This window comes from Rhinopithecus bieti, unplaced genomic scaffold (genome assembly GCF_001698545.2).
Source record: "Rhinopithecus bieti isolate Rb0 unplaced genomic scaffold, ASM169854v2 scaffold_78508, whole genome shotgun sequence".
Lineage (NCBI taxonomy): Eukaryota > Metazoa > Chordata > Mammalia > Primates > Cercopithecidae > Rhinopithecus > Rhinopithecus bieti.
The window spans coordinates 976,281-1,000,987 of record NW_016829854.1 but is presented as its reverse complement, the minus strand read 5'-3'; the positions used below and the strand labels follow the sequence as shown (position 1 = coordinate 1,000,987).

At 44.0% G+C, this 24,707-nt stretch overlaps 1 protein-coding gene across 1 annotated transcript in view; it reads right to left on the bottom strand.

Moving 5' to 3' along the window:
* Nucleotides 1–22,872, bottom strand: part of KIF3B (kinesin family member 3B) — a 62,635-nt gene extending 39,763 nt beyond the window's left edge. Inside the window, exon 1 of the mRNA XM_017865070.1 lies at nt 22,737–22,872. The gene's annotated coding sequence lies outside the window, so the exon portion shown is untranslated. The remainder of the gene's footprint in view (nt 1–22,736) is intronic.
* Nucleotides 22,873–24,707: the final 1,835 nt, after the last annotated feature.

The following is a 24,707-nucleotide window of genomic DNA, read 5'->3' as shown; positions in this document are numbered from 1 at the left end:
CACTGCACTCCAGCCTGGGCGGCAGAGCAAGACTCCGTCTCAAAAAAAATAAATAAATAAATAAATAATAATAATAATAATAACAACAATATATATGTGTGTGTATATATATATACACACACACACACACACACATATATATATATACACTATTCAGTAGTTTTAAGATATAAGGAATAAATTAGAGCAGAAGTCAGCAAATTACAGCCCATGATACGAATCTGACCCAGATCCTGGTTTTGTAAACAGTTATATTAGAGCAGCAATGTCCCTTAGTTTACATATTATCTACTGCTGCATTAACTACAGAGGTGAACAGAGTTGAGTAGTCGCAAGAGAGACAATATGGACTATAATACTAAAATATTTACTATCTGCCCTTTCACAGAAAGTGTTTGTCAACCTCTGAATTAGGGTTACATATTTAATATGGATAAATAAATAGGCTTGAGTGAAAAACAAAGCTGCAGAGTGACAGTTATGATTAGGAACTTACAAAACAATATGGTGCTCATGGATTTGCATTTATGTATGTATAAGTATTAAAAAGTGGGATAGGATGGGTGCAGTGGCTCACACCTGTGTAACTGCAGCACTTTGGTAGGCTGAGGTAGGAGGATCACTTGAGTTCAGAAGTTTGAGACCACCCAGGGCAACAGAGCAAGACCCTATTTCTACCAAAAATGAAAATTAGCCCAGCATGGTGGCCTACTACCTATAGCTACTCCAGAAAACTGGAAGGATCACTTGAGCCCAGGAGGTGGAGGTTACAGTGAGTCATGATTGTACCAGTGCACTCCAGAGTGAGCCCGTGTCTCTGAAGAGAGTGGAGGGGAGGGGAGGGGAGGGGAGGGGAGAAGAGATAGAAGGATATATAATAATTTATGATAGTGGCTGTCCAAACTGGGCAATGGGAAGTATGGATAATGGGAGCAGAGATGGGAAGGATATTTCAACTTTATCTGTAATATTTTATCCTTTCTCTTAAAAAACAAAAACAGAGGAAGGTTTCAAGCTTATAAGAGAAAATGTTAACATTTCTCTTACTTTGTTGATTCTATTTCTTACATTATTCTCTGAATTTTTGTTTGTTTTTTGAGATAGAGTCTCACTCTGTCACCCAGGCTGGAGTGCAGTGGCGCAATCACAGCTCACTGCAACCTCTGCCTCCCGGGCGATTTTCTGCCTCAGCCTCCTGAGTAGCTGGGATTACAGGCTCACGCCACCATGCATAACTAACTGCTGTATTTGTTTATAGAGCTGGGTTTTTGCCATGTTAGCCAGGCCGGTCTCGAACTCCCAGCCTCAAGTGACCCACCCACCCTGGACTTCCAAAGTGCTGGGATTACTGGTGACATTGCACCAGGCCTGAATTCTTTTTTTTTTTTTAATTCAAAAAAACAACAATTTTTTTTTTTTTTTTTTTTTTTTTTTTTTTTTTTTTTGACATCGAGTTTCACTCTTGTTGTCCAGGCTGGAATGCAATGACATGATCTTGGCTCACTGCAACCTCCGCCTCCCAGGTTCAAGTGAGTCTCCCGCCTTAGCCTCCCAAGTAGCTGGGATTGCAGGGATGCGCCACCTTGCCCGGCTAATTTTGTATTTTTTTAAGTAGAGATGGGGTTTCTCCATGTTGGTCAGGCTGGTCTCAACCTCAGGTGATCTGCCCGCCTCAGCCTCCCAAAGTGCTGGGATTACAGGCGTGAGCCACTGCACCCAGCCTAACAATTTCATATTAAAAAAAAAAAATTACATTTCTCTGGAAACATGGGAGTATCTGACAGCCCTTGACCTGAACCCCAAGTGGCAGCAATAGGAATCCTCCCCAACCCTACTCTCTCCTGTTTCACATCTAGCATGCTTTGCTCATTTATACTTCCTGGCTGGCTCTTGTAGACATCTCTGTCTATGACCAAATTCACGTATGTATGATTTGACTAAGAAAGGCCTGACACACTAGCCTATCTTTTTTTTTTTTTTTTTTGAGACGGAGTCTCGCTCAGTCCCCCTGGCTGCAGTGAGTGGTGAGATCTCGGCTCACTGCAAGCTCCGCCTCCCGGGTTCCCACCATTCTCCTGCCTCAGCCTCCCGAGCAGCTGGGACTACAGGCGCCGCCACCACGCCCGGCTAATTTTTTGTATTTTTAGTAGAGACGGGGTTTCACCGTGGTCTCGATCTCCTGACCTTGTGATCCGCCCGCCTCGGCCTCCCAAAGTGCTGGTATTACAGGCGTGAGCCACCACGCCCGGCCTAGCCTATCTTTTTAAATGCCATTTGCTGAAGCCCTGTAATAACATAGAAAGTGCTTATCATAAATGAAAAAGCAGTTTACAAAATTGAATTACCGTATGCAGTCACAATTATATAAAATAAAGACACGTAAAACATCAATAGTGGTCAACCCTGGGTAATAGTACAGGTGATTTCCCCTGTTCTTTCAACATTTCTGTATTTTCCAAATTTTCTTTAATGAGCATATGGTATCTCCAAATGGGAAAAAAATAGAGGTTTGGCAATTCCCCAGGAACAACCCTGCAAGGAGGTGCAACCTGTGGGCACACAGAGTGCATACTAATGCACCTCAAATCAATGCATTCCAAAGCAATGTCCTGTAAGATCAGATCAGGCAGCCACCTGCCAACTGCCTGGCCCAGGGTTCAAATACTCAGAGTGTCTGAAATGCAGCCCAAGCCAAAGACCACATGAGCAATCAGAAAAGCACTGCAACACTCAAGCAAGAAGATAAAAGCGACTCCCTGCTAAGCAGCCTAAACCAATTCCCTGGACAGGCTTCTCTCCGGGGAAGCAGCTGTTTTTACTCTATATCCACTTCATCACCATCAACACTACTCCCTTTTACAATTATTTCTAATTGTTTTTGAAGTATCAGGATCCCATGTTTGCAATCCCTGAATCACATCAGGAAAGCAAGTCCAATTCTAGGTCTCTGGTTCCTATGATGGCCAGTTTCACAACGGGAGTTACACACTTTTTAAAACAAGATTATCCATCTTGGGTTGAAAAATAACACTACTGTCCTGCAGAACTTTTAAAAAGATATTTTATACATATTGAGGAAATGGTTCTACATTTGCTTATATGTGCATAAAAAATATCTGAAAGAATTCACAAGAACCATATAACAATTGCCAGATAACAACAGTGGCTTTCCCTAAAAGAGCTGAGTGGATGAGGGCCAAAAGTAGAAGAGAAACTTTTCATTATATACCCTTTTTTCTGTTGTTGTTCTTCAGACCGAGTTTCACTCTGTCACCCAGGCTGGAGTGCTGTGATGCAATCTTGGCTCACTGCAATCTCTGCCTCCTGTTCAAGCGATTCCTGTGCCTCAGCCTCCTGAGTAGCTGGGATGGCAGGCACCCACCACCACACCCAGCTAATTTTTGTATTTTTAGTACAGATGGGGTTTCGCCATGGCAAGGCTGGTCTCGAACTCCCGGCCTCAGGTTATCCGTCCACCTCAGCCTCCCAAAGTGCGTATACTCTTTAATACCTCTTGAGTTTTGAATCATGTAAATATATTACTTAGTCAAAAAATAAAATAAAATAAAGGGAAAGAGAGAGATGGAAAGGCTTTGTGAAATTAAATACACAGGGGTTACTCATTTTTCCCATTTTATCTATCCATTTGTGCTGACCACCACGAATATAAGATAATAAAAATGGGCCGGGTATGGTGGCTCACACATATAATCTCAACACTTTGGGAGGCCAAGGTGGGTGGATGACAAGGTCAAGAGATCAAGACCATCCTGGCCAACATGGTAAAACCCCGTCTCTACTAAAAGTACAAAAATTAGCCGGGTGTGGTGGCAGGCAGCTGTAGTCTCAGCTACTCGGGAGGCTGAGGCAAAAGAATCGCTTGAACCCAGGAGGCAGAGGTTGCAGTGAGCTGATATTATGCCACTGCACTCCAGCCCAAGAGACAGTGCGAGATTCCATCTCAATTTAAAAAAAAAAAAGATAATAAAAATGTTTTAATTGATAAATGAGGGGACCTACTAAGGGATCTAAATTTGGTACCTACTTATCCCAAATTTATGATGAAGCTTTGTAAAACAGTTTCTATTAGGTCCATAGCACTGGAATTTTTAACTTTCTTATGTAAATGTAGCAAGTCACGTAGTGTCAGCTCTAAAAAGCATTTAGAGCAAAGATGTCAAATAAGAAACCAATAAAATATGTTATTACAGGCATTATTTATAAACATAAGGTCAGCCGGGCGCAGTGGCTTACGCCTGTAATCCCAGCACTTCGGGAGGCTGAGGTGGGTGGATCACGAGGTCAGGAGATCCAGACCATCCTGGCTAACACAGTGAAACTCCATCTCTACTAAAAATACAAAAAAAATTAGCTGGGCATAGTGGCGGACGCCTGTAGTCCCAGCTACTCAGAAGGCTGAGGCATGAGAATGGCGTGAACCCGGGAGGCAGAGCTAGCAGTGAGTGGAGACTGCACCACTGCACTACAGCCTGAGTGAAACTCTGTCTCCAAAAAAAAAAAAAAAAAAAAAGCGGGGGTAACAGTTGTGTGAACTGTCTAAAAAGTTTCAAAATGTCCCTTACAGAAAGAATATATAAGAGCCACAGCATCTCAAACTGGCACAACATACTTGAGGGAAGTCAGGCAATCAACACCAAAACTCTAAATGTGAATACTCCCTTGAAACAGCAATTCCATTTCTTGGAATTATTTTAAGGACATAATTGAGTAAGTAAATACAACTAAATACATGTGCAACGATGTAATACACATTTGTGTTTGTCACAACACCATCTCTAAGCACTTAAATGCTCATCAATAAAGGAGTGGTTAGATTATGGCACATCTCTACAATGGGAAACTATGAAGTCATTAAAAATGGCAACAAACCTCTAGGTATTTAGATATGGGCAATATTCAAGACACATTGTTGAGTGAAGAAAAAGGCTACTAAACAGAACTACTATGATATAGTTAATGTTTATGTGTACATGCACATGTGCAGAGGCAGATTTGGGGAACATAGCATAAAGACATTATTAAAAGCATCAGCTACGGTGTTCAACAGGTCTGGCTTTGAATTTCTGCTCTGCCATTTACTAGCTACAAAATCTTAAGAAACTTACTAAGTCATAGTCTCTTCTTCCACAAAGTATGGTTAATAACAACACTTCCTTTAAAGAACTGTTCTAAAGGATTAAATAAACTAATGAATGTCAAACGCTTAGCTTTTAACATTGAAAAGTACTAAATAGGAAATGCAGGCAATATTGACCTCTAGGGTGGTGAGCCTGCAGGTTATTGTTTTGCTTTCTTTGTATTTTTATAATTAAGGTTGGGGGAGCAAAATGCAACGTTTTCTTTGGAGAAAAGTCCAGAACTTTGATTTCAGCTTAAATGTCTGAAGAAGACACGCTAGTTCTCTGGAAAGAAACCTAAAAAGGTCACAGTCAAGTAACAAGAACAATAAATGCCTGCCCTGAATTCAAACAGGCGCCATGTACTCTCTGTCATTTGATGACACAAATAGGCAAACAAAGCATTTATTTAGGTAGGGAAAGAGGAAAAGAAACTCTTTTTGGCATTCAATTGTAAAACATTTATAAAATACATTCAAAAAAATATATTCAAGTCTATTGGACAACACCTACCATTCAGAATCAATGCGGTTCTTGGGTTTTATTGAATTCAATAGTCACAACTCACAGTATACCAAGAGCTTAATGTGTAGTCCTCTTTTAATCCTCAAAATCACCTTAGGAGGAAGGCAGGCATTAGCCTCATTTAAAGAATAAGGATCAGAGACTCAGGGAAATTAATTTGCCCAAGGTTACACAACAATTAAGTGGAAGAGTCAAGATTTAAAACCAGATTTGTCTTATTTTAAAAACCATACATAAACCCATATATTTTTAAAACACCTGATATATATATGCATATATACATGTGTATGTCTATGCACAGATTAAAGCAATTCAAGCTGTACAGAGTATACAGTGAGCACGTAAATCTTCCTAACATATCTGCATTGCTCCTTCATCTTCATCTTTTTTTTAAAACCTTTTTAACTCAAGTAGCAGTATACTATACACCATTGTACTTCTTCCTGTATAAATCTTGGAGAACTCCCCTCAACTCATTTTGTATTGTTTTCTTTGCTTGTTTTTTTGAGATAGACTCTTGCTCTGCACTCCAGGCTGGAGTGCAGTGGCATGATGTTGGCTCACCCCAGCCTCAACCTCCTGGGCTTAGGTAATCTTCCCACCTCAACCTCCTCAGTAGCTGGAACTACAGGTACATGCCACCAAACCTGGCTAATTTTGTTTTTATTTTCTTGTAGAGACAAAAGTCTCACTACATTGCCCAGGCTGGTCCCCAGGCTGGTCTTAAACTCCTGGCTCAAGTGATCCTTCCATCTCTCAGCGTCCCAAAGTATGGGACTATAAGCATCAGATACCATGCCCAGCTGCTTCTTTTCCCTTTCTTTTCTGTCTTACACCCATTCATTCATTCATTCATTCATTCATTCATTTTGAGACAGAGTCTCTGTTGCCCAGGCAGCAGTACAGTGGCACAATTACAGCTCACTGCAACCTCGACCTCCTGGGCTCAAGCAATCTTCCCACCTCAGATTCCCAAGTAGCTGGGACTATAAGCACACCCCACCACATCCAGCTAATTTTTTATCTTTTGTAGAGACGGGGTTTTGCCATGTTGGCCAGGCTGGTCTTGAACTCCTGACCTCAGGTATTCCGCCCGCTTTGTTCTCCCAAAGTGCTAGGATTACAGTCGCGAGTCACTGCACCTAGCCAAAAAAAGTCTTTGATCAGTCAGTCCATTACTGAGGGACCTTCTGATTGTTTCTGGTCATTTGCTACTGCAAACAGTACTGCAGTGGCTATACTGAACATATATACCTTTAGATAAGTGGGAATAGTTGGTAGGATCCACTCCCAGAGGTAGGACTGTTGTATACAATCTATTGTTTTTTTAAGAGTCAAGGTCTTCACATTCTGTTGTTTTTTAAGAGTCAATGTCTTGCTCTGTTGCCCAGGCTGGAGCGCAGTGGCAGAATCTCAGCTTACTGTAGCCTCGAACTCCTCGCTCAAGCAATCGTCCCACCTCAGCCTCCAGAGTAGCTGGGACTACAGGTGTGCACCACTGCACCCAACCAATTTTTTTTTTTTTTTTTAATTTTTAGTAGAGACGGGGTTTCACTGTGTTGGCCAGGCTGGTCTCAAACTCCTGACCTCAAGTGATCCACCCACCTCAGCCTCCCAAAGTGCTGGGATTACAGGCATGAGCCACCATGGCTGGACTAATTTTTAAAAGAGTTTGTAGAGAGGGGAGTCCTGCTTTGTTGCACAGGCTGGTCTCAAACTTGTGGTATCATGTGATTCTCCTACTTAGGACTCCCAAAGTGCTGGTATTACAGGTCCACCATGTAATACCAGCCACCATGGTGAGCCACCATGTCCAGATCCTTTTTTGATATTGATTCAAACAAACTAACTGTTAAGAAATGTACAAGGACCAAGCTAGGTGGTTCACCACCCATAACCCCAGCACTTTGGGAGGCCAAGGCAGGAGGATCACTTGAGCCTAGGAGTTCAAGACCAGCTTGCGCAAGATGGCAAGACCCTGTCTCTACAAAAAAAAATTCTAAAATTAGCCGGGTGTAGTGGTGTACGCCTGTAGCCGCAGCTACTCGGGAGGCTAAGTTGGGAGGATCGCTTGAGCCCAGGAGTTGGCTTGAGCCGCCTGGGAGTTTGAGGCAGCAGTGAGCTCTGATTGCACCACTGCACTCAAGCCTGGGTAATACCATGAGACCTTGTCTCAAGAAAAAAAAAATGAGGCCGGGCATAGTGGCTCATGCCTGTAATCCCAGCACTTTGGGAGACCAAGGACGGCGGATCACTTGAGGTCAGGAGTTCAAGACCAGCCTGGCCAACATGATGAAATCCTGTCTCTACTAAAAATACAAAAATTAGCTGGTGTGGTGCATGCATGTCTGTAATCCCAGCTACTCGGGAGGCTGAGGTAAGACAACTGCTTGAACCCGGTAGGCAGAGATTGCAGTGGGCCTAGATCGTGCCACTGTACTCCAGCCTGGGTGACAGAGCAAGACTCTATCTCCAAAAAAAAAAAAAAAAAGAAAAAGACAATCAAGGAAATTGGAAAACTGGGTATGAGACAATGTAAGAAATTATTGTTATTTATGTGTAAAAATGTTATTATTTTTAAAAGAAAGTTCTTATCCTCTAGAGATAAACAAGAATATTTTCAGACAAAGTTACATGCTGTCTGGGATCTTTTTCAGGGGTGGGGTGCATGGAAGGTTATAGGTAAAACAGGATTGCCAACTGCTGAGAACTGCTGGAGGTGGGTAATGGGTTCATGATTCATTGTATTATTCTAGTTTTATGTATAATTGGGATTTTCCAAATGAAAAAAAAAATCACCCTCTAACCAATGGCTTATCATTTAAATTTTTTAAAAAATTACCGTAAAAAACCCCACATAATATAAAATTTACCCTTTTAATCATTTTAAGTGTATATAGTTCAGTAGTGTTAACTATATTCACATTGTTGTATAACACATTTCTAGAACTTTTTCATCTTGCAAAACTGAAACTTTATAACCATTGAACAATTCCTCATTTCCCCCTCTCCTCAGACCCTGGTAACCACGTTTCCATGATTTTGTCTACTCTAGCTACCTCGGGTAAGTGGAATCATAACAGTATTTGTCCTTTTGTGACTGGCTTATTTCACTCAGCACAATGCCCTCAAGGTTCATCAATACTAAAGCACGTGTCAGAACTGCCTTGTTTTTAAGGCTGAATAATATTCCATTCTATGTATGTACCACATACATATTTATTTTATTTAATTAATTTATTTATTTATTTGAGACACAGTCTCGCTCTGACACCCAGACTGGAGTGCAGTGGCGCAATCACAGCTCATTGCATTCTTGAACTCCCAGGCTCAAGCAATCCTCCTACCTCAGCCTTTTGAGTAGCTAAGACTACAGGTACGTGCCACCATACTCAGCTAATTTATTATTATTATTATTTGTTATAGAAACAAGGTCTCACTATATTGCCCAGGCTGGTCTGGAACTCCCGGGCTCAAGCAATCCTTCTGCCTTGGCCTACCGAAGTGCTGGGATTACAAGCATGAGCCATCGCGCCTGGCCTGTACCACATATTCTTTATCCATTTATCCATTAATGGACATTTGGGCTGCTTCTACCTCTTGGCTATTGTGAATAATGCTATGGGAAGAGGGCCATAGCAAAACCTGTATTTAACAGGCAGAGGTAGCCTGAATAGCCAAAAAGAGATTCAGACACACCTGGGACTGAAACCCAGCTCTATCATTCCTAGTTTTGTTTGTTTTTGAGATGGAGTCTTGCTGTCACCCAGGCTGCAGTGTAGTAATGTGATCTTGGCTCACTGCAACTTCCACTTCCCGGGTTCAAGCGATTCTCCTGCCTCAGCTTCCCAAGCAGCTGGGATTACAGGTGCCCGCCACCACGCACGGCTAACTTTTGTATTTTCAGTAGAGAGTGGGTTTCACTATGTTGGCCAGGCTGGTTTCGAACTCCTGACCTCAGGTGTTCTACTTGCCTCGGCCTCCTAAAGTGCTGGGAGCCACAGTGCCCAGCCTATCATTCCTAGTTCTGAGGCTCTGTGAAAGTTTCTTACCCCTCGGAGCTGATGTCCTCATCTGTAAAATGGGAATATCACTAACACCTGCTGCCTGGGGCAGCGTAAGGACTAGATGAAGACAGGCAGCAAGCGTCTGGCCCACAAGTGGTAACCCTACCTTGACCCAATTTGCAGGAGAAAAAAACAGAGACTTAGGGAAGTAAAGTGGCACACTGAGTTAATAAGTGGTAAAGCAAGCTGAAACCAGGTCCACCTGGCTCCAAAGTCCATGGCCTTTTTCCACATCAGCATGTCCTAAATGTCAGTAATCAGATTGTTTCTTCACAATTTTCACTATATCTATCATCAACTGTACTATTATTTACTTAACGTTTTTTCTTTAAATCTACTTCTATTAACACAAATTTATTTTAAAAAGAAACTGTGTATGACTACCATGAATGGAAAATCAGTATCACTTGTTATGAACAGAAAGTAACTGAAAATAAATATAAGAACAGACAACAATGTTACTAAATTCTAGCTAAATATTGTAGCTTATCTGAGGCCTGAGGCTTGATCACCATTGGTCTGAAAGGGAACTTAACAACTGTTAAGAAACAGACTAGTGGCCGGGCGTGGTAGCTCCCGCCTGTAATCCCCGCCCTTTGGGAGGCCAAGGCAGGTGGATCACGAGGTTAGGTGTAAAGGATCAGCATGGCCAAGATGGTGAAACCCCATCTTTACTAAAAATACAAAAATTAGCCAGGCATGGTAGCAGGCGCCTGTAATCCCAGCTACTCAGGAGGCTGAGGTAGAGAACTGCTTGATCCCAGGAGGCAGAGGTTGCAGTGAGCCGAGATCGTACCACTGCACTCCAGCCTGGGCGACTGAGTGAGACTCCATTTCAAAAAAAAAAAAAAACAGACTAGTACCAAACAAATACAGTATTCTTCTTGACACAGTCAGAAGAACCAAGAGAGTTTTAAAGGGAATAGCTCTCACCACTGCATTCAACATAATTTAGGATGTTGTGTTTGCGTGTCACCCTAACTCTCCTCCTATTCCACCTGGTTCAGCTCTGCAGAATATAAGGACCCACTCAGATCCCCTGAATCAGCACCTTGTTTTATCAAGCTTCATGCCTATGCATGCTACCTTTATAGTAAACAGTTTCCAAAGTTGATCCAACAGAATTTCCCATAAATCATAGGAGTTATTTTATTAATATGATGAGTTAAATGCTTTTGAAAATCCCTTTTCAAAAGTCCATCAGAACTGTCTTGGCTCATTGTCCAATGTTATAATGATATGCAACAGCCTATTCAGATAATGAAGGGTTGAAATGACAAAGGCCTACGTTCTGGGTCCTACTCGTAGGGAATTCTTCATCAGAAAGAAAATGGATAAAAGAAGACACAAAAGAAGGTAAGAAAAACTATTACATTAAAAAAATACTTCATGATATGTAAAATATATCTAAATAAAATTTTCTTGTTTGTTTGTTTGGAGACAGGATCTCATTCACTGTGTCACCCAGGCTGGAATGCAGTGGCACAATCATGCTTCACTGTAGCCTTGAACTCCTGGGCTTGAACTCGCCTCAGCTTCCCGAGTAGTTGGGAGTACAGGTGCAAGCCACTGTACCTGGGTAAATTTTTATATGTTTTGTATAGATGGGGTCTCACTATGTTGCCCGGGCTGGTCTCAAACTTCTGGCCTCAAGCAATCTTCCCACTGAGGCCTCCCAAAGCGCTGGGATTACAGGAATGAGCCACAACACCCAGCTAAAGCTGTTTTTAAAAAGATACTTTTAGGCCTGGCGCTGTGGCTCAAGCCTGTAATCCCAGCGCTTTGGGAGGCCAAGACGGGTGGATCTCAAGGTCAGGGGTTCAAGACCAGCCTGATCAACATGGTGAAACCCTGTCTCTACTAAAAATACCAAAATTAGCTGGGCGTGGTAGTGTGCACCTGTAATCCCAGCTACTCAGGAGGCTGAGGCAGGAGAATCGCTTGAACCCAGGAGGTGGAGGTTGCAGTGAGCTGAGACTGCACTATTGCACTCCAGCCTAGGCAAGAGAGTGAGACTCCATCTCAAAAAAAAAAAAAAGAAAATACTTTTAGAGGATCCTAAGAAGGGAAATGTACAGTTCTCTGTTAGAATTTTTTAAAGTTCAAACTTTCCACAAACCACTTATTTAGAATTGTTCTCTTATGAGGCTGAGAGAGAAGGAGATATTCTGTATAACACATTATATGTGATTATAAAAAGGTGGAAAAGGCCGGGCGCGGTGGCTCAAGCCTGTAATCCCAGCACTTTGGGAGGCCGAGACGGGCGGATCATGAGGTCAGGAGATCGAGACCATCCTGGCTAATACGGTGAAACCCCGTCTCTACTAAAAAATACAAAAAACTAGCCGGGCGACGAGGTGGGCGCCTGTAGTCCCAGCTACTCGGGAGGCTGAGACAGGAGAATGGCGTAAACCCGGGAGGCGGAGCTTGCAGTGAGCTGAGAGCCGGCCACTGCACTCCAGCCTGGGCGGCAGAGCAAGACTCCGTCTCAAAAAAAAAAAAAAAAAAAAGGTGGAAACAACTTCAATGTCCAATGCCTGGGAAAGTGTAGTAGTTACTACTAAACTACTAACGTGTAGTAATAACTACTACACACAAAAACATAGCAAGGTGTAGTGGCTCACACTTGTAGTCTCAGCACTTCGGGAGGCTGAGGCAAGAGCATCACTTGAGGCCAGGAGTTCGAGACCAGCCTGAGCAACATAGTGAGATCCTGCCTCCACGAAAAATTTAAAAATTAGTCACGAGTGGTGGCACGCACCTGTGGTCCTGGCTGCTTAGAAGGCTGAGGTGCCGGGCGCAGTGGCTCAAGCCTGTAATCCCAGCACTGTGGGAGGCCGAGACGGGCGGATCACGAGGTCAGGAGATCGAGACCATCCTGGCTAACATGGTGAAACCCCGTCTCTACTAAAAAATACAAAAAAACTAGCCGGGCAAGGTGGCAGGTGCCCGTAGTCCCAGCTACTCGGGAGGCTGAGGCAGGAGAATGGCGTGAACCCGGGAGGCAGAGCTTGCAGTGAGCTGAGATCCGGCCACTGCACTCCAGCCTGGGTGACAGAGCAAGACTCTGTCTCAAAAAAAAAAAAAGAAGGCTGAGGTGGAAGGACCACTTGAGCCCAAGAGTTGGAGGTTACAATGAGCTATGATCATGCCACAGCACTCCAGCCTGGGCAACAGAGCGACACCCTATCTCAAAAATAAATAAATAACAAAAAATAGATTGGCCCTGGTGGCTCACACTTGTAATCTGAGCACTTTGGCAGGCCAAGGCAGGAGGATTGCTTGAGCCTAGGAGTTTGAGACCAGCCTGAGCAACACAGTGAGACCCTGTTTCTACCAAAATAAAATAAAAATTTAAATAACTAAGTACAAAATATGGAAAATGGTTATGAAATAATGTTAAGTGAAGATTTCCAAATGGAAAATGGGAAATACATTTTGAATACAACTTCCTAAAAATATATCTGCAAGTAGTCAAGTAAGCGAAAACCTCAGTTAGGGTATCATCACCTTGGGTACATTCCCCAACCGAACTGTAATTGTGTCTGCCTTTTCAGTTTTAGGTGAACACTGCCATGTTAAAAGCATTCTTTCAGGGGGTTGCCTTTGTAATTTACAATTTTAACATTAAAGGACCTAGCTTAAAGAAACCATCAGCAATGCAGACAAAGGTTTGCACAAAATAATCATCATTAAGATGTTCTCTGAAGCATTACTCATAATGTTTAAACATTGAAAATAGCCTAAATAACAACAACGGAGGAAATAGGTAAGAACTGCAAGCCCATGAGATAAAATGTATTTAGGAATACATTTGTATATGGACAGTAAAATGTTAACAGTAGCTATTTCTGGGTGGTGGATCTTAAAGTCAGTCTTACTTAATCTGTTCAGTATTTTCCTCATTTTTTCCTCAATGGAAATTTATTTTTATAATCAGGAAAAAATTACATTTTTAAAAAAGGCTGACAGCTGAAGAACTAAACAAGGAAAAACATCACATATATTTCTTAGGCTAGAGTCTAACTTATTATTGCAGATCTTGCAAAACCAGTAACTACTTCCACCAAGGACTATCTTCTTGTGGTTATCTTTAGGTAACTTGAACTGATATTTTATCTTACCTAGATGGAATCTTTTATGATTTGCCAGCTAGATTTTTTGCTTATGTTCTGAAATGTGTTACAATGATTACTACAGTCCGCTAAGCTGCTAGCGATTGTGCTATGAGCTTTTAGTTTCTGTTTAATTTATGTCACACAACAAAAGGCCAAGCAAGCCCTTCCTGAAAGCACTGCTGAAGGTGACATGAAGGACTCCAGAGTGGTTAAGTCCCAAGCTCCCAATAATCTATGGCAATTTCTATTTCACTTGAACCCATTTCCATTTATAGACTATATTCAAGCATGACAAAATGCAAGTGCTGCAAATGTCTTGCCAAAAACTTTAAAAATAAAAGCCACACCCACCATGATTATCACTGGTTCACTCTCTAATGCAAATTATGAGTTAAATAAATCAGCATACTAAAGATAGATCTTCCTATGTGAAGAGCTCAATGTCTGCAATCAGTGTGACGAAGTGAGAAGACACAATGTGTCACCATGATTAACTGAACCTTAAACATGAACATCCCAAGCTGCTGTGCAGATGTGTGATGCTGATAAGATGAGCTGATTGTAACGCTCTCTGCCAAGAAATACACTCTAAAAGCCACACCCGAAAGCTCTGGGAGAAAGCCCAGTGTGAAGTCACCAAGAAAGAACAAAATATCACCCAACTCAAGGTTCAGTCTTGTGGGCGGGGCTGGAAGGGCTTTGGGGAGAACCGTCCTATGTCTTTATTTTACAGATATATACATATATATACACACATTTTTTTTTACGCCAGAGAGACCTAGAGAGGTTGAGTCACTTGCTCCAAGTCACACAGCAAGTAGCAGAATCCTGCCTTTACCCAGTTCCCACCATCCTTTCAGGTCAAAATTTCCTATAATGGCATAGTCCTTGACCAATAAATCTTTCTGAGAGTCTAGAAAGATAGGAAGTGTTGAAAGGAAAATAATGAGCCCACAGGGCAGAGAGAGAAAACTGAGGCACAGTGAGATGGAATCTTTTAACAATTAGTCAGCGGGTGTTATATGGGACTTTATCCACTATCTTCTCACCCAGTGTAGATATTTATCACCAGAATCAAGAAACAGTTTAGAGCTAAATGACTCAGAATACAAGCTCACAGTTCCTACCTGCTTCAGCAGTTCTGGCCCTGAAGTTAGATCACTGAGAAGTGTGAGAGGTAGCTTATCTTACCAAATGAGATATCTGTTTGCGGCTTCATCAGCCAAGTAACCGACACCCATCTAGCTCAGAAGTTTTTCCCTTGATTTCCTCAAACATTCTTTATTTCCTCAAACATTCTTTGAAGTCACTTTTTTTCTGGGGGGGGATCATCATTTAAAATGAGTTGCGTAGGTATGGAAGAGAAGCCTTGACAAGACAGCTACCATGCGGTCACTGCCCACCTGAAAAACAGATGAATACGCGCATGGTAGAAAGAACAACAGACCTGGAGTCAGCAGATGTGGGGAAGTTACTGAACTTTTCTGAGCCTCTACTTTCCTCTTCTGGGAACCTGTGTTACAGGATTGCTGTGAGGTCTAAATCTAAATGAAACAACATGTGTTAAGTGCTTACAACACTGCTTGGCTAATGTATCTTAGCTACGACTACTACTTTCATTGTCATTATCATTGGTAAGTCTTAGTTTTGCTACTGATTACCTAGATGAGAGCATCTCAGACTTTAACGTGCACAGGAAACATCCGGGATCTTGGTAAAAGGCAGGCTCTGGTCTATTAGATCTAGGCCCTGTTGTTGTTTCCTTCTTCTTTTGTTAAAACTACAGATGAGGTCTCACCGTTTTGCCCAGGTTGGTCTTGGACTCCTAGCCTCCAGTGATCCTCCTGCCTTGGCTTCCCAAAGTGCTGGGATTACAAGCGTGAGCCACTGCACCCAGCCTAGGTTCTCCATTTCTGACAAGGTTCTGGGGATGTGGTACGTCTGTCACAGAGAACACACTTTGAGCAGCAAGGATCTCCCTAACTCAGCACCTAGAAAATGTTTAATATTACTGACAAAAACAAGTGACCACACCACAGCGTCTTCATCTGTAAACTGGGGATAATATGTAGTCCACATAATCTCAACTGACAATTAGTAAATGAGAATGCACGGGAAAGAGCATTCTAAACTGCAAAGTTATACAAATAGCAGTGGTGGCCAGGTGCAGTGGCTCATGCCTGTAATCCCAGCACTTTGGGAGGCCGAGGCAGGAAGACTGCTTGAAGCCAGGAGTTTGAGACTAGCCTGCAACATAGCAAGACCCTGTCTCTCTTTTTTTTATTAGGTGGGTGTAGTGGCATGCACCTGTAGTCTCAGCTACTTGGATGGCTGAGGCGGGAGGCTCGCTTGAGCCCAGGAGTTGGAGGTTACAATGAGCTATGACTGCACCACTGCACTCCAGCCTGGGCAACAGAGTAAGACCAGGTTTTCTAAAAAAATTAGCGGCTCATGCCTGTAACCCAGCACTTTGAGAGGCCAAGGTGAGTGGATCACTTGCGTCCAAGACGCCTGGACAATATAGTATGACCGTCTCTACAAATTTCTGTTTTTTGAGATGGAGTCTCACTCTGTCACCCAGGCTGGAGAGAAGTGGTACAATCTCAGTTCACTGCAACCTCTGCTTCCCGAGTTCAAGTGATTCTCCCACCTCAGCCTCCAAAGTAGCTGGGACTACAGGCATGCACCACCACGACCTGACAATTTTTGTATTTTTAGTAGAGATGGGGTTTCGCCATGCTGGTCAGGCTGGTCTTGAACTCCTGATCTCAGGTGATCCACATACCTCAGCCTCCCAAAGTGCTGAGATTACAGGTGTGAGTCACCATGCCTAGCCATCTACAGAATTTTTTTTTTTTTTTAGACAGAGTCTCGCTCTGTCGCCCAGGCTGGAGTGCAGTGGTATGATCTCAGCTCACTGCAACCACCACCTCCCAGGTTCAAGCAATTCTCCTGCATCAGCCTCCTGAGTAGCTGGGATTACAGGTGTGCACCACCATGCCCAGGTAATTTTTGTATTTTTAGTAGAAGAAGGGGTTTCACCACGTTGGTCAGGCTGGTCTCAAACTCTTGACCTCGTGATCTGCCCGCCTCAGCCTCCCAAACTGTTGAGATTACAGGTGTGAGCCACCACGCCCGGCCCAAAAACATTTTTTTTTTTTTTTTTTGAGACGGAGTCTTGCTCTGTTGCCCGGGCTGGAGTGCAGTGGCCGGATCTCAGCTCACTGCAAGCTCCGCCTCCCGGGTTCCCGCCATTCTCCTGCCTCAGCCTCCCGAGTAGCTGGGACTATAGGTGCCCGCAACCTCGCCCAGCTAATTTTTTGTATTTTTTAGTAGAGACGGGGTTTCACTGTGTTAGCCAGGATGGTCTCGATCTCCTGACCTCGTGATTCGCCCGTCTCGGCCTCCCACAGTGCTGGGATTACAGGCTTGAGCCACCGCGCCCGGCCAAAACATTTTTTAAAAATTAGCCAGGCATGACAATATATGCCTGCGGTCCCAGCCACTCAGGAGGCTAAGCTAGAAGGATCACTTGAACCCAGGAATTCAAGGCTGTTGGGGAGCCAGGATCACATTGCTGCATTCCAACCTGGGTGACAGAGGGAGTCCCTGTCTCCAAAATAAATAAATATATTAAATTTAATTAAATAAACAAGTGGCAGTGATAAGACTATTAGTCTTACTATTCACAATGCTGAATGTACAACCCTGTAATGCCCAGATTTACAAGTACAGTTACTGGAATGTGTAACAATGAAGCTCGAATTCCCTTGCTCAGAAGAGATTCAAGAATCCTCTAGGAATTCTGGTAGAATACAATAGGTTTTCCAGGGATTCTCAAGTCAAAAGCTCTGAAACTTTAGAACTGTCACTTGGTGGCCAGGAAAGAACCTGGCAGGGAGAGTGTGGCCATTTGGGGCACCGAATGAACTTCACTAGTGATTCTGCTCCCTCTTCGAGAGCTGGCCAGGCTCCCTCAGCCAAGATCCCGAGTCAGCACTGCAATGCCAATAGCACAAGACAGAAAGACAGATGGGTACTGCTCTGGCAAAGCCCACACCTGCCGCTCCACAGGCTGGCAAAGAGCCAGACTGTAGAAAAGCAGCACGACTTTTTTTTTTTTTTTTTTTTTTGTTCACAGTAGGAACTTCAAGTTTCAATCAGTTGTACCTGGCTAGCTTCTGTCAGCATAATCTGGGATTTCCTCCCCACAGACTATAAAGTATGATGCGTATACCTTGTGCTTCTCCTCTAAGGGGTTCAAAATCAACTATGAATAATTCTTCCTCATAGGGCCCCTTACCAAAAAGTCCTCTCATCATTTCAGAGGCAGATGGCATCTCTAACATCTACTTAATTGCTCAGGAAAAAGCCCAGGAGTCATCCTTATTCTCTCACCGTCACCCCACCATCCTGCTGGTTTTACCTCCGAAACACATCCCCAATCCGTCCTCTTACCATCTCCACTGCCACCAATCTAGAAGGCCACTATCTTCTCTCACCTAACCTCCTAACTAGCCTCCTGGCTGCCACTCCTATGCCCTCTAAAATTCACTGCCACAAAGAGGCCAGAGTGATTTTTTTAAAAAAATAAAAATAAATCATGCCACTCCCCTTCTCCAGAACCTCCAAAGATTTCCACGGCTTTTAGAACAAAATCCCAACTCCTTACTCTAGCAGACAAGGCCCTGTATGATCTGAGTGCTCCCCACCACTCCCATCCCCTACATCCATCCACCTCCCCACTCTGCCTTCAACTCACCTGTCCCAGCCATTCTAAGCCTTCTTGCAGTTTCTGGAACTTAACAAGCTTGTTGCCACCTCACAGCCTTTACCCTTGCTCTTCCTTCTGACATATCTTCAAATGGCTGGCCAGCAAAAATGTCCACCACTCCTAGCAGGCCTTTTCTTTTTTTTTTCTTTTTTTTTTTTTTTTTTTTTCTTTTTTTTTTTTTTTTTGAGACAGAGTCTCACTCTGTTGCCCAGGCTGGAGTGCAATGGCGCAATCTCGGCTCACTGCAGCCTCTGCTTCCCGGGTTCAAGCAATTCTTGTGCCTCAGCCTCCTGAATAGCTGGGACTACAGGCACATGCCACCACACCCAGCTAAGTTTTGTATTTTTAAGAGATGGGATTTCACCCCCGCACTTATTCCTTATCCAAATTCCCTTGTTCATTCATTGGTGTATATTTCTGTTTGCTGCCAGTAGAATATAAGCTGCATGAGAGCAAGGAACTCGTGTACCTTTCTACCATGATATCTCCAGGCTAAAACAGAACCGACACATTCTAGGTGCTCAGGAAATGCTAAATAAATACAATCTGGGGAGGACAGTGGTAAATACACTGAATTTGAAGTCAGAAGACTGGATTTCAACGTGAAATGGGCCACTCAATGGCATCATGGCTTCTTGGCTTCTCTTCAGATTCCTCAACTATAAAACAGAGATTCTCATCTGCACCTTACCTTCCTTGAAGGGACAGATAAGATTAAATGAGTAAAAGCATGAGTGAGCAAGTGTAAGCATTTGTGTAAGCCATTAGGCACCATATTGTTATTGTCAAGTATTGTTACTCTTTGTTACATAAAAGGAGGGTCTTTCTCAGGGACTTGCAAATTAGTGGATGAAAAGGCTTAGGAAGCAATCTGAGGTTTCTAATCCAGGCACCTAACGGAAGTCTAGGGACACAACAAAACAGATTAGAATCAGTGGCTTTACTCTGCAGCCAAGGCAAACATAAGATATGAATTCATTTAAAGACGTCAAATGCAGTAATTTGCAAATTAAGCTCTGAGTTCCTTGAAGGATATGGAGATGGGACTGATCTCCACATCCTCCACAAACCTAGCATAAGCGGATTTAGCAAATATTTACTGAATTGGGTGTTCAGCTATCAAATCTGACGTCCTACCATCAGCTTTCACCTTTCTTTTTCTTTTTCTTTCTTTTTTTTTTTTTTTGAGACACAGTCTTGCTCTGTTGCCCAGGCTGGAGTGCAGTGGCGTGATCTCGGCTACACTGAAAGCTCCGCCTCCCGGGTTCACGCCATTCTCCTGCCTCAGCCTCCCGAGTAACTGGGACTACAGGGGCCCGCCACCATGCTCAGCTAATTTTTTGTATTTTTTTTTTTTTTTAGTAGAGATGGGGTTTCACCGTGTTAGCCAGATGGTCTCCATCTCCTGACCTCGTGATCCGCCCACCTCGGCCTCCCAAAGTGCTGGGATTACAGGCATGAGCCACCATGCCCAGCCAGCTTTCACCTTTCTTTGCAACCCACTGTGGCACAGGATTACAGGTTCCTGGGGCAACCGTATAAAAATATCAACATGTATATAAAGCCATGATGGCTATTGTTTCATGCTTGCAATGACATTATGGTTGACAGACCTGGTATTATCACATACTTTAATTTATTCATTCACCAACCACAAATGGAAAATAAGTACAAGTACCACATTAAGCCCAAATAACAATAGCTAATGTTTACCAAATATGCTGGGCACTTTACATACATTAAGTTCAAACAAATCCTCAGAACAGCCATGCATGATATGTACTATTACTATCCACATTTCACAGATGAGGGAACTACACCACCAAGGGGTTCAAAATGAACTACGAATAATTCTTCCTCACAGGGCCCCTTACCAAAAAGTCATCTCATCATTTCAGAGGTATTGACCATCATTTCAGAGGTAAAGTAGCACCTCTTTGCTCAGTAGTACACAGCTTGGAAGTAGCAGAGCCAAGATTTTAGCCCAGGTAGTCTGATTGCAGGCTTTTAACCACAACTGCAAAACAGCACTGAAAGGGCCTTCAGTATAATCTAGCTTAGTCCCCTCATTTTAACGAGGAGGGAATGAGGGACAGAGAAGCCCTCTTTTAAAGATTCCAACTCTCAGGTTGGGCGTGGTGGCTCACGCCTGTAATCTCAGTACTTTAGCAGGCCAAGACAGGCAATCACCCGAGGTCAGGAGTTTGAGACCAGTCTGACCAGTGTGGAGAAACCCCGTCTCTACTAAAAATACAAAATTAGCCAGGGGTGGTGGCACATGCCTGTAATCCCAGCAACTTGGGAGGCTGAGGCAGGAGAATTGCTTGAACCAGGGAGGCGGAGGTTGCGGTGAGCTGAGATGGTGCCATTGCACTCCCGCCTGGGCAACAACACCAAAACTCCATCTCAAAAAAAAAGATTCCAACTCTTTTCTGAGATCCTCACTTTGGATGGTATCTCTTTAAATAAAGCTTTACCTGAGATCTTGTTTCCTTGCCTTTTAGCTTCCAGTCAGTTAAAAGTAACAAAAGAATACCCCTGTGGCCTTATAATAGCAACTGTTGCAAAATCAGAGGCAACAGTGAATGGGGGATAAAATACAGGATTTACCTAGAAACACCTCCACTTCCATCACTCAATAGATACAAAATTCTTAGGCAATGGCTGGGTGTGGAGGCTCATGCATAAAATCCCAGCACTTTGGGAGGCCGAGGCAGGCGTATCACTTGAGGCCAGGAGTTCGAGACCAGTCTGGCCAACATGGCAAAACCTTGTCTCTACTAAAACTACAAAAATTAGTGGGCGAGGTGGTGAACATCTGCAATCCCAGCTACTCAGGAGGCTGAGGCAGAAGAATCGCTTGAACCCAGGAGGCGGAGGTTGCAGTGAGCTGGGATCGTGCCACTGCACTCCAGCCTGGGCAACAGACTGAGACGCTATCTCAAAAAAAAAAAAAAAAAGATTCTTAAGCAGGTCCTTCCCTTCACTTTTCTGAAGCTCAGTTTCCTCATTGGCAAAATGAGGATGATATCACCAGGTACCTGGCAAAGTCTACGTAAAGATTAAATGAAATAATATGCCTGGTAAAGTGCTTCTTAATCATATGCTTGTAGTTATTGCTGCCGTAAGCACTTCCCAAAGGACACAAAGACGCCTTTTTTCTTCTGGAAGGGTGAACGAAGCCCAAGTAGAAAATGAGACCATGACCCCAGCTATCTACAAAGGATTGACCTCAAAGAGTTTGGACTACTTGTAGAAGTCCACTACCTCCCTTGCTCTGAGCATAATGGAGAAGTAAAACTGGGGTTGGGAGTTGGCATTGCAGTAGGACTACCCGTAAGAGCTGGCACTCTACACACCTACACCTTACCTGTCCCAAAGTCATCTCCTCCTGGGAGTCTTGCCCTCCTCCCCTAGACGCCTCATAATAGCTGGTTGAGCACTTACTATGTGCCAAGCTACTTGACATACCCAGTCTCATTGATTTCCACGGTAGTCTATTATACCATTTCACAGATAAGAAAAAGTAGACTCAAAGAAATTAACTTGCCCAGGGCCACACAATTACTAAGTGGAAACGCCACGTCTCTAACTCACTCAGACTTCAAACTGCCCTCTTGGTCTCCCATGCTAGGGTGCCCTAAAAATTCTCCCTCTCCCCATTTAGGGCACTTTCACACACACGTCTCATCACCTTAACCACTCAGAGCAGCAAGTGTTAGGACCCCTTTGAATAAACAGGTCAACTAAGGCCAGCGAGGGGAAAAGACTTGCCCAAGGTCACACAGCAAGCCCGGGTCAGTGCAGAGGTTCGGACCCCAGGCTCTCGCTTCCCCGCCCTCGTCCCAAACTGGGGCCCTGACCACCGCCCCAGGGCCCCCAGGTGGGTTGCGACCCAGGGTGGCTGTGTCTGGGGGTCGGGCCGCGACTCCGCCCGGGGAAGGAGGGGCAAAGCCGTCCAGACGACCAGAGGATGCCCGGGAGGCAGGGCAGAGGATGCTCCGGCTCGCGGGACAGCAAAGCCAGGAGGAGGCGCGGGCGCGGGTCGCAGGGAAAATCCCAGGCGGCCACAGGATAAGCCCTGCTCGGCGGGCGCCCGGCCCCTCCGACTCACCTGCGGCCCGAGGAGAAAGCGGGCGGCGGCGGCGGCGACGGCGGCGGCGGCGGGGGCGGCGAACCCCTGGCTCAGCCATTCCCCGCTGCCCCGGATGGGGAGAGACAGTGGCCGCTCACTTCCTTAGCAACCTGGCTCAGCGACCCACTTCCTTAGCAACCAGTGTCAATTTCAATAACTTTATTGGCACACGAGCAACGGACAGGGAAAGCCGGCTGGCGGGGTCCGGGCGGGGCTCAGCTCGGTGCTGGAGCTTAGCGGGGCCCAACACACCTCGGTCTCCTCACCCACCTAAGCGGGTAGAGTGGCGCACAACGTGGCCTGACTCCATCCTCTGGTATCTCGTGCCTCAGTTTCCCATCTGTAAAATGGAACACACGCTATTTCAGCCGCCATTCAACCTTTCCTAAAAGCTTTCACATCCATTATCTGACTGGTGTCTCAAAGTCCTACTGAGATAACTCCCACTTAGGGTGCCCCCAGTGACTCAGTACAAACACCTACAGGCATCCTTGTTGTATCTTTCCTGTACTTCACCCAATCTAATCAGTCACAACCGCACCAGGCAAGGCCAGACCACGCTCATCTCTAGCCTGCCTGAAATATCTGGTCTCTCTATTTCCATTCTTTCATCCAGCTCTGCCCCGACAATTCATTTTCCATAAGGTGGCCAGAGTAATTATTTAAAACAAATCATGCGGCCAGGTGCAGTGACTGACGCCTGTAATCCCAGCACTTTGGGAGGCCGAGGCAGGTGAATCACCTGAGGTCAGAAGTTCGAGACCAGCCTGGTCAAATGGCAAAACCTCCTCTCTAATAAAAATAAAAAAAATTAGCCAGGCATGGTGGCGCATGCCTGTAGTCCCAGCTACTCAGGAGGCTGAGGCAGGAGAATCGCTTGAACCTGGGAGGCGGAGGTTGCAGTGAGAGAGATGGCAGCACTGCACTCCAGCCTGGGCGACAAGAGCAGAACTCCATCTCAAATATAAAACATTAAAATAAATAAATAAATAAATAAATAAATAAATAAATAAAACAGATCACGCCACTTCCTGGTTAATACTCAATTTAATAGAGTCTCATTGCTCTTAGAATCAAATACGAAGTCCTTATTACTTTCTGGAAAAATCGTTAAAACTCTATTCCAGCCACACTGGCCTAGAAGGGCAGGTTCCATCGCCAATGGAATTTACACCTGCTGTTCCCCGCTAAATAGAAACTGCATAAGAGCAGTCTTTTATTTGTTCACTCTTGTATCCACCAAGCCTGGAACCAAGCTTAGTCAATAGTAGGTACTCAATAAATATGTGTTGCTCCTTGAATAAATGAATAGCTGAGATGCTCTTCTTCACCTGCCCACCCCTACTTTTTTGCCTGTTGTGGCAGATATTGCTACTTCCTCTCAAAAAACGTTATTTCTTCTTGCTACTGGACACAGAGCTAGACAGTATTTCCCAGCCTTCCTTACAGTTCAGACCAAGTTCTGACCAATTAAATGTGATGTGTGCCATTCTCAGGCCTGGCCCATTAAAACTCCCACATAATTTGATTTACACTTTCTCTAAAGTGAAGAAGTTTATTTTTAAATAAAATAATAAAGGAAATACCAAAAGAGACTGCACCCAGCCTCTTTTGGTATTTCCTGAGGCTGATAATTGTCTCATTTTTTCCCCACTTTCATTAGCCTTCTTTGCAGGTATTGTTAATTTTTTCCTATGTCGTTAATAAATTAGACAAATAACCAGCAGTGATTTTTCCAGATGTGTAACATAACAAATAATTCAGCTAGGCATGGTGTCTCATGCCTGTAATCGCAGCACTTTGGGAGGCTGAGGCAGGCAGATCACCCTGAGGTCAGGAGTTCAAGACCAACCTGGCCAACACGGAGAAACCACGTCTCTACTAAAAATTAAAAAATTAGCTAGGCGTGGTGGCAGGCGCCTGTAATCCCCACTACTTGGGAGGCTGAGG